Source organism: Bos grunniens, chromosome 15 (genome assembly GCF_055505025.1).
Source record: "Bos grunniens cultivar Pamir isolate PY7600 chromosome 15, Bosgru_T2T1.0, whole genome shotgun sequence".
NCBI lineage: Eukaryota > Metazoa > Chordata > Mammalia > Artiodactyla > Bovidae > Bos > Bos grunniens.
Genome location: NC_141179.1, coordinates 48,506,950 through 48,520,732, shown reverse-complemented (window position 1 = coordinate 48,520,732; position 13,783 = coordinate 48,506,950). Strand labels below are relative to the sequence as shown.

At 42.7% G+C, this 13,783-nt stretch overlaps 2 long non-coding RNA genes across 2 annotated transcripts in view; one reads left to right on the top strand and one right to left on the bottom strand.

Moving 5' to 3' along the window:
• LOC147357958 (uncharacterized) overlaps positions 1-13,783 on the bottom strand; it is a 53,376-nt gene that overhangs the window by 37,450 nt on the left and 2,143 nt on the right. The gene's annotated exons all lie outside the window — the stretch shown is intronic.
• Positions 8,931-11,229, top strand: LOC147357959 (uncharacterized). The gene is made up of 2 exons (XR_015141544.1): positions 8,931-9,029; positions 10,935-11,229. It is a non-coding gene; the product is annotated as an uncharacterized LOC147357959 (long non-coding RNA).

Sequence of the window (13,783 nt, the reverse complement as noted above, 5' to 3'; positions counted from 1 at the left end):
TTTTAGTTTTGCAGTGAGACGCAAGCTGTCAGGAATGAGGAAAAAGTTGTGTTATCTTCCTTTAGTGAGATGAGAGGTGAATTATTTCTGCAGGGGATGTTCATTCAGGGTTTGATGGGATCCCCAAGTCTTTAGAATTTTTAATCCCAATTCAGCCTCCAATGGAGTTAAAGTTTAAAAACAAATGCCAAAGTGGATCAAGGGTACCTGCTCTCATCTCTGCTAGTTCCCCCAAATTCCCAGCTTCTTTACCTTTGGGCAATCTTTGAATTCACAAGGGAGTCTAAGGATAATTTTTTTTTTTCAGTTTCTGTCTCTCTGGTGTGTATGCACACATCCACATCTTAACACTCATCCTTGGAAAGAGGGGGAAACTGGTCTTTTAAATTTATCCTTTGCCTTCCTTACATCCCATTGCTACAATGACTGATGCTCTGATACACTAGGAAAAATCTGTACTCTTTAATTATTGACAAATGACTCTCCAGGGTCCTTGATAACTTTTCATTTACTGGAAGCCAGTTCAGGATGAAGCAATTAGTTAAAAGAAAATGGAGACCTGAATTTTTGTATTTAAAAAGAAAAGATCTGCACCCTGAGGAGCATTCACTTTCTAGTAGTGGCTCCTGGCCCCAGAAATAAAGCCCTCTGCTGAAAGTATATAACATTGATAAGTAGCTTCCAGTCAGATATTCTCTTCTCAGAGAAAGGACAAAGTAGGTGTCCCAGAACCTCTTCAGTAATTGGTGCTGAGAAAATAGGACAGTTACATGTGAGAAAATGAGAATTAAACATTATCTCACACAAAATTTTTGTTCTTTGCAGTAGTAGTAGCAGTGTTAGTCGCTCAGTAGTGTTCAGCTCTTTGAGACCTTACGAACTATAGCCCACCTCTGTCTATGGGATTCTCCAGGCAAGAACACTGGAGTGGATTGCCATTCCCTTCTCCAGAAGATCTTCCTGACCCAGGGATCAAACCCAAGTGTCCTGCTTTGTAGGCAGATTCTTTACCATCTGAGCTACAGGGAAGATCTTTGTTCTTTGCAGGCCCACAACAGATTGGATAATGTCCACCCACATTGGGAAAAACAAACTACTTTACCAAGAACACATCCAATTCTAATCTCATCTGGAGACAAAACCCACACAGACACACCCAGAAAGAATGCCTAATCTGGTCACCTAGTGACCAGTCAAGTTGACACATAAATTAACCATCTCACTAATTTTCTAATTAGGAATTATATGTCATCTACTATATGTCATCTATATAGTATTAGATGACTATGCAATAAATAATACTTCACATACTTTCATCTTCTTAGTCTATTAGAAAAGTGTCATTTTGGCCATATCGCACCCAACTTCTGAAAGTCAGCATCAGTGAACTACCATTCTGTGATCACCCCTCTGACTGACCACCTCCGTGATTTCAGATTTGTTGAGCCATTTCCTCTAACATGACCTAATAGGACAGACTGTCCACATTCACTTACTTCAGCTGGTGGACACAGGCCAGGGGAGAGCATGCCAGTGTTGCTGCCTCAAGGGAGCCCTCAGTGTGGGTCCTCACTGGGGAAAAGGGGGTACTTTACTCCCTCCTCTTGATAGCACATTTGTAAGGAAATGAGGTAAGGTGGGTCTGTAAAATTACATTGCTCAGGAAGCCTAGTTTTCCAAAGGATGGGTTAGTTTGAAGAAACAAGAGAACAGCTTCCAGGAGAAGAGCTGAGATAGGAATAAAATGCACTCACTGACCCAGCAAACTCAGGCACAAAAGCCTTGTCACTTCCCAAAAGCTCTATGTGGACACCTCTTATTGGTCTATAATTTCTCTCCTCCTTTCCTGTCCAAACTCCACCTCCTGGAATTTAATTTTCATTTCCCCTCATCTTCTACTTCGGATCATCATAGTGGAGGTCAGGCCTCTGGTGAGGTGAGTGAATCCTGAACACACCTGCCCAGGGCCTGTCTTCACCCCTCTCCAAGGAATCACAACTTCTCCGTTGGGATGTGAGGCTGGCCGAGTGGTTTCTAGAGGGCAGAGTCTGAGAGACACAGAAGAAAAACATGAAATCTGCTTGAGTGAGTTTAATTAGATGTCTGGAAGCTGTTCTAAAAGGGGAAATGGCCTAGCCTGCAGGCTTCCTGCTGAGAGTGCTGACTGAAGAGCAGTCTGGGGGAGGGGAAGTCTTAGGAGAAGGGGGGTTGGAAGAAGAGAAAGGCTTGGTTTGTTCCTTGGAGGGTCTATTTATTTCTCAAGACTAAAATCTACCCACAACTACTTCCCATTCTGTTAAGTTTCAATTGCACCTTGCTGAGGTCAGTCAGGATCCCTGATTTTTCAAGAGATAGAAAATCCCTTCTATCAACAAGAACAAAGGCCAAGGGGTCTTGAGTCCTGTTATTTTAATCTCTATCAGGGTATCACTGTTAGTATTTCTGCATGACCATATCAATAAACTCTCATTCCATAGGCTTGTCCATGCTCAGGAGCCTGATGATGTGACAACTGGTAGGCTCTCCTCTGTGGTATTCACTGGTCCAGACATGGAACTACTGCACTTCCTTACATCCCTATCCTGCTCAAGCTTCTCTATGAGCTGGGTTTGCCATTCAGAACCAGCTCAGCTGAGAGATCAGGAGCAAGATGAGCACCTGGGAAAAATTTCTAAAAGTGACATCTGGAAGCATCTAACTTCTAGTAACAGTGACATCTAACTTTCACTTTTAAAATCTTCTTACTTGATTGGTGTTCATGATATAAAAAGATGTCAGAGAACTATTATTATATCCACATCATTAGACCCAAAATGGAAATAAGTTAGAACAGCCTCCACATTTATTTCCCTTCCTCCTTATAGAATGTCCAGCTGTACCCACTGTACTTAGGCATAGAATGTGAAATTGGAAAGTGTCAGTCACTTAGTCAAGTCCAGTTCTTTGTGATTCTATGGACTGTAGCCCACCAGGCTCTTCCGTCCATGGAATTCTTCAGGCAAGAATACTAGAGTGTGTTGCCATTCCCTTCGCAAGGGATCTTCCAGACTCAGTGACTCAAATACAGACACAAGTCAAATCTCTTTCCTCACCAGGAGTTTCCCCTTTCTAACTAAATCTTTCTTCATCAAGGCTGACTTTGGAGATTCTCCTCTCTGCTATGTATTCCTTGTTCCGTCTCTGCCATAGTCGGTTTTAGACCCTTGTCTTCTGAGCTCATACACTTCACCTCTGTCAGGCCAGTTACTATAGGGTCTTAGAAACGATTTGTTAGTTTACTGTTTCAGGTTTTATTTTACTAGCATTGCAAGGAATTTATATTAAATAATAGTAGATGACTACCTTGGAAATAAAGCACAATTTCACTTTACAGTTCTCTTTAGGAAAAAAAGACTCTTTCCATACAGTATCCATAATTTATGGTTTTATTGTACTTAGCAGAAACAGTTTTACTGCAATCACAAAAGAAGAAAATTCTGTCTATAAATTTCCTGTTTGAACTTTATATGTGTACACTGACATACACACATAGCCAAAACCAAAACAGTCAAAAAAAAAAAGAAGAAAGTAGAAGAGATTCATCTGGTGAGCAAAGGAAAGCAAAAATGATATCAACCAGTTAAAAACAAAACAAAAACATAATCTGGAAAACAAAATTAAGCAATATGCCAGCTGGGGAATAAAGCAATGAAAGCAAAACAGACTAATAAACATGGTGAGAAAAAGAGAGAAAAGAAAGAAGAAAAGAAAAGAAAACTTAAAACTTAAATAGAAGTAGGTAAAGGAGATTAATGAAGAAGGCAATGGCAAGCCACTCCAGTACTCTTGCCTGGAGAATCCCAGGGACAGGGGAGCCTGGTGGGCTGCCGTCTATGGGGTGGCACAGAGTCGGACAGGACTGAAGTGACTTAGCAGCAAAGGAGATTAATATATACTAAAGAATAACTACAACAGGAAAATAAGAAAAGCAAACAAAAAATATATGTAGAAAAATAATAATAATACATTTTTTTAATTAAAAAAATGGGAGGAAAAACCTTCACAACAGCAAAAGGCCAATGTAGAGGCTGCTGCTGCTGCTAAGTCGCTTCAGTCGTGTCCGATTCTGTGCGACCCCATAGACAGCAGCCCACCGGGCTCCCCCGTCCCTGGGATTCTCCAGGCAAGAATACTGGAGTGGGTTGCCATTTCCTTCTCCAATGCATGAAAGTGAAAAGTGACAATAAAGTCACTCAGTCGCGTCCGACACTTGGTGACCCCATGGACTGCAGCCTACCAAGCTCCTCCATCCATGGGATTTTCTAGGCAAGAGTACTGGAGTGGGTTGCCATTGTAGAGGCAGACATATTTAAAGGAAATAAGAAGTCTGATTAACAACAACAACAAAAATTCTCCAATGTGTACATAGATTTATTAGCATTAATAAAATCAACAACTATAGCAACAGAGGGAAAAAAAGGAGAAGAGAAAAAAATCTAGAAACAATGATAGAACAAGTTAAAATATAAGAATAACAAATGCTTTTCTTGGATATCACCTGCAGTGTCTTTTCCCTCGCTATGAGTCATAGTCCACCTCACCTCCCTAGGATGCCCTCCAATACTGGATTAGTCTCTAGACCTGATTCTAATCTGGCCCTACTCCTGCATTTTCTTGCCTCTAATGTCTGCATCGGCCTGTGCTAGTGCGTTTTCTTTTGCAGGACCTCTCACTGTCCTTATATATATTCCATAGACACAAAGTCTGCCTAGTTGACCATGTGAATTTAATCTGCAGCTTGTACCACTGGTGGGAAGGTTTTGGGTTCTCTTCCTTAGCCACACTACCCCTGGGTTTCAACAGTGGTTTTATCTGCACCTCTGCATGTGAGTGGTCTATAGGGCTTTGCTCCTGAGGCTGCTCTGGAGGACTTGGGTTTGCCCCAGGGAGGACTTGGTATGGAGGCAGTGCAACTGCTTGGATCGCAGGGCCCCTGGCAGTCCCAGGTACTAAGAGGAACCAGCGTCTAGGACAACAGGGAATAAGGGGCCCTTAGGGTTTTTCCTAGCCTCTGGCTGCTCTGTCCAAGTGGGGATCATTCGAGGGGGTGGCACAGGAGCTTGGACCCGTGGCGATGCTGGATACATAGAGGTGCCAGTGGCAAGTGTCACAGAAGATATGGTGCTATTAGGGTTTTGCTGGGTTCCTCTCTCCACGGAGTTTTTCAGGCAAGAATACTGGAGTGAATTGCCATTCCCTTCTCCAGGGGATCTTCCTGAACCAGGGATCAAACCCATGTTTCCTGCAATACAGGCAGATTCTTTACTGTCTGAGCCACCAAGGAGGCCCACAACTTGGTTCTGGCAGCTCCGCCCTGGTGAGGATTGAGCATGGAGGCGACACAGCTACTTGGATCGTGGGAACTCTGGTGTTGTCAAGTGCGCAGGGACACCAACTGCTTCAGCCACAAGAGCTACAGTCCTATTAGAGTCTTCTCCTAGCCTCCTAGAGAAGTCGCTCAGTCATGTCCTGCTCTTTGCGACTCTAAGGACCGTAGCCTATCAGGTTCCTCCATCCATGGGATTTTCCAGGCAAGGGTACTGCAGTGGGTTGGCATTTCCTTCTCCAGGGGATCTTCCTGACCCAGGGATCGCACCCAGATCTCCCACATTGCAGGCAGACACTACCGTCTGAGTCACCAGGGAAGCCTCTGGCAGCTGGCAATTAGAGGGCCTCTTTGGCTAGGCCTTCTCTCTTGCTTGACCCATTCAGGCATTTACAGGACTCCCCCCCAGCTCCAGTTGGGGTTCTTCTCTGTTTCTTGGTACCTCAGGCACTTGGAGGACCCTCCCCCACTTTGGAGGCCTTTTCTGTTTCTCAGCACATCAAGCACTTAAAGGGCCACCCTGACTGGGGTCCTTCTCTGCTGCTTGGTGCATCAGGCACTTAAAGGGCCACTCTCTCTGGGGTCTTTCTGTTTTTGTCTCTCTCTGGACAGGTCCCCACTGTCCAGTGATGATGTGTGGAGAGAGACCGGCTATGGACATGGCTCTATCTCCTGTGTGTGACTCAGCAGTATCACCCTGACTCCATGTTTGCTTGGCTTTCCTTCACAAACATTTCCCATGGCTTCTCCTCCCACCAGTCCCCTTGGGCTGTCTCCCTGCAGTCAACAGCAAACCTTGCCCTGGGATTGCTCTCCAATCTCTATGCTCCAGCTCCCAGCTGCTGCACTTCCTGGGGGACTTGTGTCCCTGTCCGGAGTATATATGGCTGCAGCAAGGGTTGTCTATGTGATTATTATTCCATTCAGACTGCCACAGATCAGCTGCTTCACTCTCCAACAGCCTCAATCCAAACTGCTTCACCTCTACCCAAAACAGTTGTCCCAATGTGTGGATCTGACCCCTGCTTCAGTTCCTCCACCCTCCAGAGGTAAATCCAGTCCTACTCTCCTCTTTTTCACCCTTCTTGCTTTGTACTATCGAGTTTTGCATGGTTTTATATATTCTTTTCTGGTGGTCAGGTATTCCTGTCCATTCTTAGCTGGTGTTCTGCAAGATCTTCTGTGTCTAGAGGTGTATTCCTGATGTATCCATGGAGAGAGATGTGCTTCACCTCCACCTATTCCTCTGTCATCTTGGATTTAAGTCCTCCTTTTACACTAATCTTACTTCATACAGATATTAGCCCTACTACCAGCACATAATTCATCAATGATAATTAGTTTAATGACCTGGACTAATATTTTGAGATGTTTTTTCTCAAGACTGATATTCATTTCATCTAAGTTTATATGCTTTTAAATATCAGACTTGTTTAATTCAATGAATTTTTTTAGGCCAAGGTGAAATCACTATTTATATAGACAAAACCTAGCAGAGTTCACTGTTTGCTCTGAGCAATTAACTGGGTCCATGAAGTTTCTTTTCTTTCATTTCACTCAGTGGGATAGGAGACAGGTCTCTGAAGGAGTTCCCCTAACATATTAAGTTCAACCTCATTCTGTGTATTGAATACACATGATCTTTGTAAGTCATTGTCTCCATTTACACATCAGATGAAGGGTTTGTTCTTATACATACAAACACATTGTCATATATTAGGTCATGATGATATGGGAAATCATTGTCAGTGCATAGCAAATGATGGCATGGTTACACTGTAAATAATTTAGATAGAGCAGGTCTTTATGATCAGAGACTGTCAGAAGACAGTTTACTGAACTATAAGAGAGAGTCATATGGATGTCAGTGGCAGTATCCGGTGCTGAGAGAAGAGTGGATATAAAAGCCCAATGGCTTTAAGTGGTTTCAGTCTTTTGATATTAAGAATGCTTCCTGGGCACTGGAAAGAAAAAGCAGGACGGATGGTGCATCATACAAGTATCTTAGTAGAAAAAGTATCCAGGCAACTTTCCTTTGGTAAAATTTAAATAGCAAGAATCACTGTACAGATAAGGATGGAATTTGATACGATATGAATCAAGAACTGATAGTAAAGTGCTTAAAATTATGATGAAATGTCGTTTTGGTCAGGTCCCTTGTTTTCCCTTTCCCGTGATTCTCTATAGTTTCTTTTAGGTCCTCCATACGTCTTGCCCTGCATTAAATTTATAAGCAATTATTTTTAGGTATTTCTACCTTTTTTTACTCTGTCTCTTTTATCTTTCCCAATAATGCAAAGATCTGTGAACAAGAGAATCCTCAGAATTCAGGACAGGTAGGAGGAGGGGACAAGTTGCCATGGCTTCAGGAAAATCAGTGAACTTACAGGAGAAGTTCACCTGCCCCATTTGCCTGGAGCTTCTGACAGAATCCTTGAGCCTTGACTGTGGCCATAGCTTCTGTCAAGCCTGCAACACTGCAAACAACAAGGAGTCCGTGATTGGCCTAGAAGGGGAGAGAAGGTGCCCTGTATTCAGAATCAAGTATGAACCTGTGGCCTCATTGGCACCTGGCCAGCATAGTGGAGTGGCTCAGGGAGGTTAAGGTGAACCTGGAGGAGCAAGAGAGAAATCTGTCTGTGCCATGGAGAGAAAGTCCTGTTCTTCTGTGAGGAGGATGGCAAGGTCATTTGCTGGCTTTGCAAGTGATCACAGGAACACCATGGTCACCACACATTCCTCATGGAAGAAGTTGCCCAGAAGTACCAGGTAAGAGACCAGAAGGGAGGAAAGACAAGTCAGAAATGGTACTTGAGGGGAAATGTCTACTTTGCACTGGACTTTGATTACCTGTTCACCATGAACATGGGGCTTGTGATCTCTTTTCTTCATATGCTCACTTTCTGATGTCTGAGGGACATTTCAGTGCATTCCTCCAATTATAGAGTAATAACTCTATACACGGCTCAGACAGTAAAGAATTTACCTGAGATGCAGGAAATTGGATTCCATCCCTGTGTTGGGAAGATCCTCTGGAGAAGGGATTGGCTACCCTCTTCATTATTCTTGCCTGGAGAATTCCATGGACTGACAAGCCTGGCAGGCTATAGTCCATGGGGTTGCAAAGAGTCCGACATGCCTGAGACTGACCAACACTTAGACACTTCAACCCTACACACAGATACTTAGCCAGAAGTAGACATTCATATATCTTGTGCTAACAGGTGGAGATCTGATGTTCAAGAGAACATTACCCCTTTCAACAGGAGGGTACTAGGACACTAGGTGGAAGAGATAGAAATTGTTTCCTTGCTACAGGATCAGGTTTCTCCTAGAACAAAGAGCACCAGTCTTCTCTTGGCAAGTGTATGGTGACTTCTATTGCTTGAGTTGTAAAGAACACATACCCTACCTCATTTTTTCCCCCAAAGTCATGGATTCTAATTGCTGTTCTCAGTTCTGTAAAGTGTATTCTCTTTGGAAAACATCTTCATTTCTCCACCATTTATTTTCTACACTGATGTTGAGAAAACCATAGCTTGATTCTGATGTGATTCTTTATTCACAGTGGAAACTCCAGGAATTTTTGAAGAGGCTGAGGAGGGAGCAGCAGGGAGCTGAGAAACTGAAAGCTCAAATCAGAGGAGAGATTAATACCTGGAAGGTAGGAGGAGGCACTTCCTGAAGGAGTTAGACATCTGAGCAGACCCTGAGTTGATCACAAGTAGCTGACTTCTTCTTTGTTCCCTGACAGTTAGTCATTTGACTAGTCCTCTTCTTCACCATTTCCCTGATAGGAGTGGGTGCTGAATAGGGAATATATCACAAATGAATACAGATATTGGAAGGGAGGTATTCATACAGAGCGACTTTCTGGTGAGGAAAACTGGTGAATTTCACATTCCATTCCTGCCATGTTTATTAGCCTTTAACTCTTCTTGGAATCCATCTGGCAATGGCTCATGGCTCTGTCCTCAGTGTTCAACTTTTTGGCAAAGGAAGGAGGGAGGGGTTCAGAGTAATGCAGGGAGGCATGAGTATCCTGGACAGATGTGTGGTGGCTGAGCTATACTCATGAGGATCCCATTTTGGCTGAGGGTTAGCCTCGGTAATGCAGACTTGAGGCCATTAATTTGAAATGTGATGGTGGTAGTGGTTTAGTCGCTAAGCCATGTCTGACTCTTGAGACCCTATGGACTGTGTAGCCTGCCAGGCTCATCTGTCCACGGGATTCTCCAGGCGAGAATACTGGAGTGGGGTGGTACCGGGAGCCAGCACGGGAGTCCCCAGCCCATGACAAGGTCATGTGGGAGAGATCTGGTGGGCAAGGTGAGCCAGAACTCGAGGGGTGCCCCTCTGGGCCTGCCTGAGTGTCTACCCCAAAACCTGAGCCTGTCTGTTTTACTGCTTCATGACATTCACCAACTCCTCTGACAGTCACGAGGGGCTATCCCTAACCACTTTTCTCTGTAAGAAAAGCAACTTAAAGTTCTAGTTAATAAGTCTCCAGGGTATAATAAGGTGTGTTCCAATTGTGTTTCCCTCAGAAAACTTTCTAACCTGCCTAACAGATTTCCAGACTCCTACAGCTATGCATATGATTGTTTATGGCCTCCCAGCCATATGAGGCACAAGGAGACTTAGTTACTCTTACAATGCAGAGCCTCTCAGGGAGTTAGAAAATTGTTAAAATAGAACTGATAGAAGATTTCTTTGTTGAGTTAATGCCTGCTGCCAAGTTTCCATATTTCTTACCCACTGTGTTCTGGGAGTGTATTGATTAATATAGTTGATATATAAGAAATATAAGTAGAAGCTTTAATGTTAATAATAACGTTGGACCCCTAAGCTAATAAATTCTTTCCTTAATTACCCCCATGACACTCTTGCCCTATAGGAATGCAACTCTGTTTAGTGCTTTCGGGGAGTGGTATTAAACTCTAAGAAAAGTCACCTTTGGAGAAAATAAGTTTTTCTGGTGGACTAATTCTTATCAGAAGAAAAATGTTAGCAGGTCTCCTGACCAGAAGATGATGTAAATCACCCAAAGCCTTGCGATAATGATTAAGGTCTGCTGAACTTACATGACTTTTCAATCCCCCATTATCTTCTATGTACAACTTGAGGTATAAAAGTCCCTGCTAGAAATAAAGCTACGGACCCTGCTCACTAAGCTTGGTCTCCCCGTGCCGTTCTTTCTCGTCTCCTTTTCTTTCCTTTTGTCTCTACTCTTTCTTTAGGCCAAAGTAATTGGAGCGTGGGGGTATATTGATTTCCCAAGTAAACCAATTATAATTAGGCCTCTGAGTCTCTCCACTGACGCTATCCCTTTAAATCGCCAAAGCTGTAATCCTGAGGGTATCCCTGGATCCAACCGGGGCTGGACCCCAGTAGGGTGGCATTTCCTTCTCCAGGGGCTCTTCCTGACCCAGGAATCAAATCCGGGTCTCCTGCATTGTAGGCTGATTCTTTATCAACTTAGCTACTAGGGAAACCTTGAAAAGTGACAGAAAAAAACAGGAAAAGTCAGTTTCCTCAAGCATTGCTTTCCTCCTCCTCTTTCCCTCAGTCCTGAAGAATGAAATACAACATGAGAGAGAAAATATCCAGGCAGATTTTTAAAACCTGAGAGAGATCCTGAACAGTGAGGAATTGAAGGAACGGCAAAATCTGAAGACTGAGGAGGAGGTTGGTCTATGTAACCTGGCTGACTCTGAGAATGAGCTGGTCCAGCAGAGCCAGTTGATGAGAGATCTCATGTCAGATGCGGAGCATCATTTGCAGGAACCAAAAAACGAGATGCTGCAGGTAAAACTGAGACCTGCATTTGAGACCTGAGAAAAATGAAGGCAAAGTTTCCATCTCTTCTGTGTTGCTGTGGTCTTTCTGGTGTTGTCACTAAGGTTGCTTTGTGCCCTGCAGCCCCCTTCCCTCATAGCTCCATTGGTAAAGGATCATCCTGCAATGCAGAAGAACCCGATTCAATTTCCGGGTCAGGAAGATCTGCTGCAGAAGGGAGGGTACCCTCTGGAGGGTACCCACTCCAGTATTCTTGGGCTTCCCTTGTGGCTCAGCTGGTAAAGAATCTGCCTGCAATGCTAGAGTCCTGTCAATCCCTGGGCCCGGAAGATCCCCTGGAAAAAGGAAAGGCTACCCACTCCAGTATTCTGGCCTGGAGAATTCCATGGACTGTGTAGCCCATGGGGTTGCAGAGAGTCAGACACGACTGAGCGACTTTCACTCTTATTCTCATGCAACTCAGGTTCCCGTATTTAGTAGATGCTTGACTTATGGGAAAGTTGAATCTTCTTTACCTGCCAGAGACCTAGAATTGGAGACAATTCCCTTACACTTCAATTTCCCCCTGAGTATAGAAGAGAGCCGGTATCTTTTTGTATAAATTTTTAGAAACAGACTTGAATTTTAAGGAATATTTTTGCCTTGCTGCAAATCATTGATCCATTTGGTCACATACTCAAGGAGCCAGAATGGAAAGACAACATCTTTGTGTTTGTATTTGCACACCTATATGGCAGCATTAAGATCTTTACAAGCACATGAAATTCAGACCACTCTTCATTTAGTATTCATAATGTCATCTTTTCCCGGAGTTTGTAATTATTCCCAGGTATCATGAAATCTCAGGGTATTTTGACACCCACCCTTTTAGGGAGTAGCCTTTGAAGGCATGGGGACTCTTGACACACACTAATATGTCTCAAACACCCAGGAGTCAGGTTCTGCAAACCTGAGTGGAAGTTTTATGCCCGGAGTATCTTATTTCAAGAACTGTCTTCACATATTAGCAGTGTGACCTAGAATAACATCCTTAACTGCTGTGTTTATTTTATTAATGTAATCACGATATAAAAACTGCACCATACATAATATTATTGTCAGATGATAAAATGGTATTTTCTCCTGGAAAGACCCTGATGGGAAAGATTGAGGGCGGGAGGAGAAGGGGACGACAGAGGATGAGATGGCTGGATGTCATCACTGACTCGATGGACATGAGTTTGAGCAAACACCGGGAGATGCTGAAGGACAGGAAGCCTGGTATGCTGCAGTCCATAGAATCGTGGAGTCGGACATGATTGAACAACTGAACGACAACAAAACGATACTAAGTGAGAAGCATCTAAGTGTCTCAATAACAAGTATTTGACCTATTGAATACCAAAAAATATAACCTGTGTCAGTGTCTCATTAAACAGGTTTGTGCTTTCAGGGACACAAGGATTCTTTGCACTGATGCATCATTTTCCAGATCCTAGATCACCTTTGTGCTGCTGTCAAGACTATTCCAGCTCTGCCTGTCATGGAAAAGCATGTGTGCCTAGGCGTGTGTGTCTCTTTGTGTTTGTGGGATTACATTTTTTTATAATAATTTCAGAATTGCTACATACTTGCTCTTATTCAGTAAACATATTCTTTACTAACTGAGCCACTAGAGAAAACCTAAGTAAACTAGATTCTATGAGATCCAGGATCTTATTTGCAAAAAATATATATATACAGAATTTACCTAGTTATCATTATGTGTACTAAACAATACAACAGTTGTAATAACTTCTGTACCTTCTAGCTCAAAAGTGGTACTCTATATAATGTTTATTCATTTTCTGCTTCCCTCTCATTGTGACTAAAATAAGTCATTTTCAGAATAAATATTAGCTTATATTCAACATGATAACCCTTTCTATGTTTTAGAAACAGAACACACTGATGAAAGAATTGCAATTTTATTTAAATCTTACCTAATTGTAAAATAAATGTTTCTGGATAATGCCTTATTTTATTTTTTCAAAAAATTGTACAATCATTCTATTTCTTTGAATTCAAATTTCAATTTAGGCTCTGTTTGGCCCAAAGTTACCATTCACAGTGATACATTAAGACTCAGAGGTATAATTGTAAGATTTCTTAACACTGCTTTAGGCAGGTATTTGTGTGTCCTGGTCAGCCTTACTCTTTTAATGAGTTAAAAGTTCTCGGGAATGAAGGAAAAAGTATGATATCTTCCTTCAGTAAGAGAAGAGGGGAATCACTTCTGCACTGGATATTCATTCAGGGCTTGGTGGAATCCCCATGTCTTTTGGAATTTTTAATCCCTATGGAGTCAAAGTTATTTTCTTTAAAAAGTGGATCCAGTGTATTTTCTCTTATCCATATTTGTCCCAAAGAATTCTCAACCTCCTACCTTTGGATGAACTTTGATTTGACAAGGTTTCCAAAGAGGAATTTTCCCAGTTTTGTGTCTGTGTGTGTATGCACACATCCATGTCTTAGCACTCACCCTGGGAAACAAGGGAAAATTGGTCTTTTAAATACTTCCTTTGATCTCTGCCTTCCTATCTTCCCATTGCTACAATAACTGGGATTCTGACTCACGAGGAAAATTCTGTAGTCTTGAAT